Below are 6,182 nucleotides of genomic sequence, written 5' to 3'. Positions count from 1 at the left end.
CAGAAAAGGCCACCTCTGTTAGAGGTTGTATGATCCTGATTGAGGGATGCCTGGAATTTCCTAAAGGGATGTGTGTGGATATAAAATTATACTTCACAAATCTCGTAAATTTAATTGGCTAACTCTCTTGTCCAGTGTATAAGCTCGGTGGTGAAGTTCAACCGGCTGATGAGCCTTCCTTCTGTGGTGTCCCTATCAGACCCCTGGATATGTGGGTTCTTATTTGGCATTTCCTTCCTTATAAGGGACTGGGCAGACATCAACCTTTCGTCCATCTTTGTGCTTTGCGGTTTGGTTTTTTTTTGGTTAGCTATTTCTCAGGTTTCCTGTTTCTAAGAAGCTGGTGAGGGAGAAAGGGTAAAGAGGAGCCTGGCCTCATGAGCATGTTCACCTGCGCCTTTGGACAAACCAAAGCTGAATAAATCAGCTGGAACATGATTTTATATGGGTAGCTACGGATAAGACCGTATAGAGGAAATGCCTGACTTCCAATTTTGGCCAGTCTTCTGGAACATATTTTGAATTACTTGAAGGACAACATCTAAAACAAATAAGATAGCCCTTTTCAAGCCAGGGTGGAGTTGACAGGGAAGAATTCATTTTCATGCTACATAAAAGCACTTAGGATTCTGATACTGAGTCAGAGGCAAATTAACACCTGCCCTCTGCCTAATCTACTGATATTCCCAACACCTTTCTGGGAAGGGAGCCGGGCAGGCGCAGTCACTCACAAATCTAAAGGAATGTACAGTTTACAGCTCAAGAAAGATGAGCCCTTTAAGGAAGACATTCTGTAATATAGTTCTCTCCTTTATCTTGCTAGTGATAGTTAAAGCATGGCAGCCATATCTGCCTTAGAATGAGGCGGGACCATTGGGCCATTTCAATCACAATGGTAATAATGATGATAATAATTAATAATAATTTTCAGGAGGCTGAGGAAGGAAGACCGCAAGTTTGAGAGAAGTTCCTGTCTCAAAGAAAAGAAAAGGTAAAATCAGAAGGAAGCAGACAGAGCACAATAGTTTTTTCCTTTTTTTCGTTTTGTTTCTTGTTTTTTATCTCATGTAAACTGGTGCTTTGTCTGCATGTAAGTCTGTGTGAGGGTGGAACTGGAGTTACAGTTTGTGTGGGCTGTGAGCTGCCTTGTGGGTGCTGGGAACCAAACTCAGGTCCAGTGGAAGAGCAGCTAGTGCTCTTAACCACTGAACCATCTCTCCATTCTGACAGTAGTATTTTATTTGGGATTTTTTTTTTATACACTGTCTCACGTGGCACAGGTGGCTTTGAGCTCCTGGTACTCATAGCTTCACACACACACACACACACACACACACACACACACACATACATACCTGTGCTTGGATTACAGGCATGAGACACCATGACTACTAAGCATGCTCTGTGTTCATCAGCTCTCTCCATTTTGTGAACCACAGCCAGAAACCAGCAGAGGACTGGAATAAGCCTTGAGAGGGGAGCAGAAGTGGGGGGCGAAGAGTGGAAAGCAAGTCCCTAATCCACAGTTATCATTTCATGGCTTAGAATGCCTTAAGCAGCCAAAACCCTGGGTGGTTTAGTAAAAGTGGGGCAATGTCTTCTGCTGGGTGACGGGACTTGCAAAGACCGGTTGTTTTGAGGATTGGTTCCAGGCAATACTTCTCCACAAAGTTGATAACTAGTAGGTGTTTCAGCTGTCTGTGAATGCTGAACCTCTACTGTTCAGAGAGAGATTTGGGGTGTATAACCCCATTTTACTCCTGCAGCCATGGAGGCTCATCTCTCCCTCAGGCACAGTATTTAACTATTTTTACTCCTGCAGCCATGGAGGCTCATCTCTCCCTCAGGCACAGTATTTAACTATTTATTTGTTTGATCAGGGTCATTTGCAGCCCAGGCTGGCATTCAATGCGCTGTGTAGCCAAGGATGACCCTTCTGTTTCCACCTCAGAGACTGGGGTCACAGGTGTCTGGCTTCCTCCACAGGTAAGGATAACCTTGAATATCAACCAAGTGCAGAATTGTGCATTCAGGAACTTTATGACTGGGGTATGGGGGTCTCAGTCTCTCCACCAACCACTACCTCTTATCTAGCACACTCCTGAGCGACGGCTCCCCCCCCCCTGCTTCTGATCATGTCCCTCCCTAAACCCAGCCTTCCTCCTTCCACATTAGGTCCCTTATTTGTCCAACTTCTCCTCCCTGCCTCCTTTGGTACCTACTATCTAGGAAGGATTCTTTCCTCTTATGGCATAGGCTATAGCTCAAGATTTAGGACAGGTTTCTATTGGGTGGAGGGTGAGACAGGGGTCTCATGTAGCCCAGGCTGCCCTCAAACTTGTGGCAATCTTCCTGCCTCAGACTCCCAAGTGCTAGCTCCTTCTACCATGTCGGGCCCGGGGATCGAACCCAAGTCCTCAGGCTCGGCAGCAATCATCTTCAGAAGCTAAGCCATCTTTCTAGCCCTTGTTTGTGTTTCATTTTATTGGAGAAAGACTGGCCAAGGATGACTGTGAACTTCTCATTCTCCTGCCTCCACTTCCCAAGGGCTAAGATGAAAGGCGTGCACCAGAAATGCCCCATTTAAGCAGTGCTGGGGTGGAACCTAGGGCTTTGTGCATGCTGGGCAAGCACTCCAACTAAGCCACGTCCCAGCCCCTGCACTTTTGATTTATGATGTTTTCCAGCATCCTCCAGTTCTTCATTGTAAGCAGGAGAGTGAGGATGTCTTTTGGATGGTCTCTCACACGGCAGCCTCCGTCAGGGTTGGTGGCCTCACCGCTGCATCCTTTGCACTCAGCTGAAGTAATGGGACACAGAAGTCACAATAATAATAACAATGAGCCAATGATTATGACTCTAGGGACCCTGGGTATAAAGTAAAGTGTTGAAGGCAATGATTGGGGAGCAGGGAGTACGTGAAATGGCACAGGCATTACAGATGGCTATTGGCAATTCCTTAAAATTAAAAGTGGGATTATATGAAAAAGCCATGAGCAAGGCCTCAGAGAGCTGTTCAGATGTCTATGTTTATAGCTGAATTATTCACAATATTTAAAAGGCAGCAAGAGCCTAGGTGTCCATCGAGGGATGAATGGATAAACACAATGTGGAAATATCGTTCAGCCTTTAAAAGGAAGGCCATTTCTTCAAGCTGGGCGTAGTGGCGCTCATCTTTAATACCAGTACTTAGGAAGCAGAGGCAGGCAGATCTTTGTGAGTTTGAGGCCAGTCTGGTCTACTTAGTGAGTTCCAGGACAGCCAGGGATATATAGTCAGACCCTGTCTCTAAAAAAAAAAAACCACAAAATCCAAAAGACTAAAAATAGAAGGAAGGATGGCCGTTCTGAGACATGCTATGATGTGAGTGAGCCTTGACATTATCCTAAATGTAACAAGCCAGTCAGTCACAAAGGCAAGCACTGTAGGTTTCAGAGAGGAGTCTACAGGACCTACCAGGCAAGGGCTCCAGATGTGCAAGAACAAGCATCTGGATAAATGAGGGGTTTTGAACCGTATTTAACACAGAGGTGGATTTGGTATTGGTTAACCCACTTCACTTTGGCAACCTCTTCACTCTCTATATACACCACCTAGTTAGTGCCCTGTAATCTCTTCCCTCCCGGGCCTCTGGGTACCAGAGATCAAACCTAGGGCCTCTCACGTGCTGTGGAGGGCTCTGCAACCAAGGTCACCCATAAACCCCAATTTTTTTCCTTCCTTCCTTCCTTCCTTCCTTCCTTCCTTCCTTCCTTCTTTCCTTCCTTCCTTTCTTTCTTTCTTCTTCTCCCTCCTCTTCCTCTTCTTTTTTTTTTTTTTTTAAATAAAAAAGAGTCTCATATAGCCCAGGCTGCCCTTGAATTTCTGATTCCCCTGCCTCTGCCTCCCACATGCTGGGGTTGGAGGGCTGTGCTCCCCAGGCCTGTATCTGGTATGTTCCTTAAGCCTTTGCAATAAGATTTACTTTTAGAGCCGGGCGTTGGTGATACACACTTTTAATCCCAGCACTCAGGAGGCAGAGCCAGGCGGATCTCTGTGAGTTTGAGGCCAGCCTGGTCTACATAGTGAGTTTGAGGACAGTGGAGGTTACTCAGAGAAACCTTGTCTCAAAAAAAAAAAAAAAAAAAAAAAAAAAAAAAAAAACACAAACAAACAAAAAATACCTTTTCAAAAGGGAACCTAGAGGTTGAATGCACTTAATCCTCCCAAACCAGACTCTGGAGCTCTCAAGTGGGAAGTTTCATGGGAAGTATTTTATTATAACTGGAATAAAAGAGCAATTGCAAACTGAATTGTGGTGTGGCTACACAAATATAGAGATGAGCTAGGAATCACCAAACTGTGTGCTTATGGCAAAAGGCATTTGATGATAACTTAACAGTGTGTAAAGCTTATCTGAGTGGTGTTATTTTAGACAGGGTTTTACCATGTAGCCTTGGCTGGCCTGCTACCCACTATTTAGACCAGGCTGGCCCTGAATTCACAAAAATCCATCTACCTCTACCTCCCAGGTACTGGAATTAAAGGTGTGTGACACCAGCCTGGTCACTGGTCTCAAACTCTTGATCCTAATCTCTTAGCCTCCTGAGTGCTGAGAATACAGATGTGTGCCACCATGTTGGCATTAAATGAAGTGTCTGTTTTATTTTGCTTGTGTAGGGGTGTTTTGCCCGTCTGTGTGTGTGTGTGTGTGTGTGTGTGTGTGTGTGTGTGTGTGTATGCATTGCTAGTGCACAGTGCTGGCAGAGGTCAGAAGAGAGTGTTGGATCCCCTGGGACTGAAGTTTCCAACAGTTGAGAGCCATCGTGTGGGTGCTGAGGACCCAACACAGGTCCTCTGGAAGAGCAGCCAATACTCTTAATCTCTGTACCAGCCCTCTAGACCTTTGTTTTGTTTTAAAATAGGATCTCATGTTACCCCAGTTGGCTTTATACTCCCTGTGTAGCTGAGAGTAACTTTGAACTTCTGATCCTCCTGCCTCCGATCTTCAGGGCTAAGATTTCAGGTATGTACCACCATGCCTGCTTTTTATTCTGAGCTGAGGATCAAACCCAGGGCTTTGTGAAAGCTGGGTGAGCCTTTTACTGACTAAGCTGCATTCTCTCAGCTCTAAAGTATTATTTTTTTTTTCCAAGACAGAGTTTCTCTGTGTAGTTTTGGTGCCTGTCTGTAGACCAGGCTGGCCTCGAACTCACAGAAATCCACCTGCTCTGCCTCCCGAGTGCTGGGATTAGAGGCATGTGCCACTGCCACCCTAAAGTATTATTTTTATGGGAATGACTAAAAGTTAGGCATGGGGAAGGAGCTGGAGGTCCACCCTTCTCTGAGGGTCTCTACACAGTTAGCAATTGATAGAAAAGAGACAGTCTTTTCAGTTGGATGACCACAAGTGATTTCATCATGTGTCTGTAAAGGAATTCTCAGCTGTGTTCCAGTAAGCTCCCTAAAGAAGCTCACTAGGTCTCACACACATCTGCACAATCGAGCGTGCAAGTGTACACACACATAAGTATGTAGTAGAGGAGAGGCTAATTTGGAAAAGGAAGGGAGGGAGAGATGGAGGTAAGGAGGGAGGGAAGGGACAAGAAAGGATAAAGAAGAATAAATATGATGGAAATATATAATGTACAGTGGGATAAGAGGCAGAGACAGGAGGGTCTGTGTGAGTTCAAGGCCAGCCTGGTCTACATAGTGAGTTCCAGATCAGCCAAGGCTACACAAGGAGACCCTACTACAAAAATAAATAAATGAATATATATTACATACATGTATGAAACCGTGATAATGAAACCCATTAATACATACTAATTTTAAATACTTCTACAAGAATCAGATGCAGTGACCCACAAATGTAATTCCAGTATTCAGGGAGGCGGAGGCAGACAGATGGCTGCAAGTCTATATACCAGGTTTTATGTTCCCAAGTTTGCAGTAAGACCTTGTCTCAAAATTCTAGGACAAGAAGGACGTAGTAGGACTTGCCTTTAATCCCAGCACTCGGGAGGCAGAGGCAGGTGGATCTCTGTGAGTTCAAGGCCAGCCTGGTCTACATAGCAAGTTCCAAATAGCCAGAGCTACATAATAGAGAGACCCTGTCTCAAAACAAAACAACAACAAAAATTCCAAAGCAAATAAAAAAGGAAGCCCCTAATATCAAGAATTGTAGTCTCCTAGGTTGGGCG

Source organism: Peromyscus maniculatus, chromosome 4 (genome assembly GCF_049852395.1).
Source record: "Peromyscus maniculatus bairdii isolate BWxNUB_F1_BW_parent chromosome 4, HU_Pman_BW_mat_3.1, whole genome shotgun sequence".
Lineage (NCBI taxonomy): Eukaryota > Metazoa > Chordata > Mammalia > Rodentia > Cricetidae > Peromyscus > Peromyscus maniculatus.
This window is presented reverse-complemented; position numbering follows the sequence as displayed.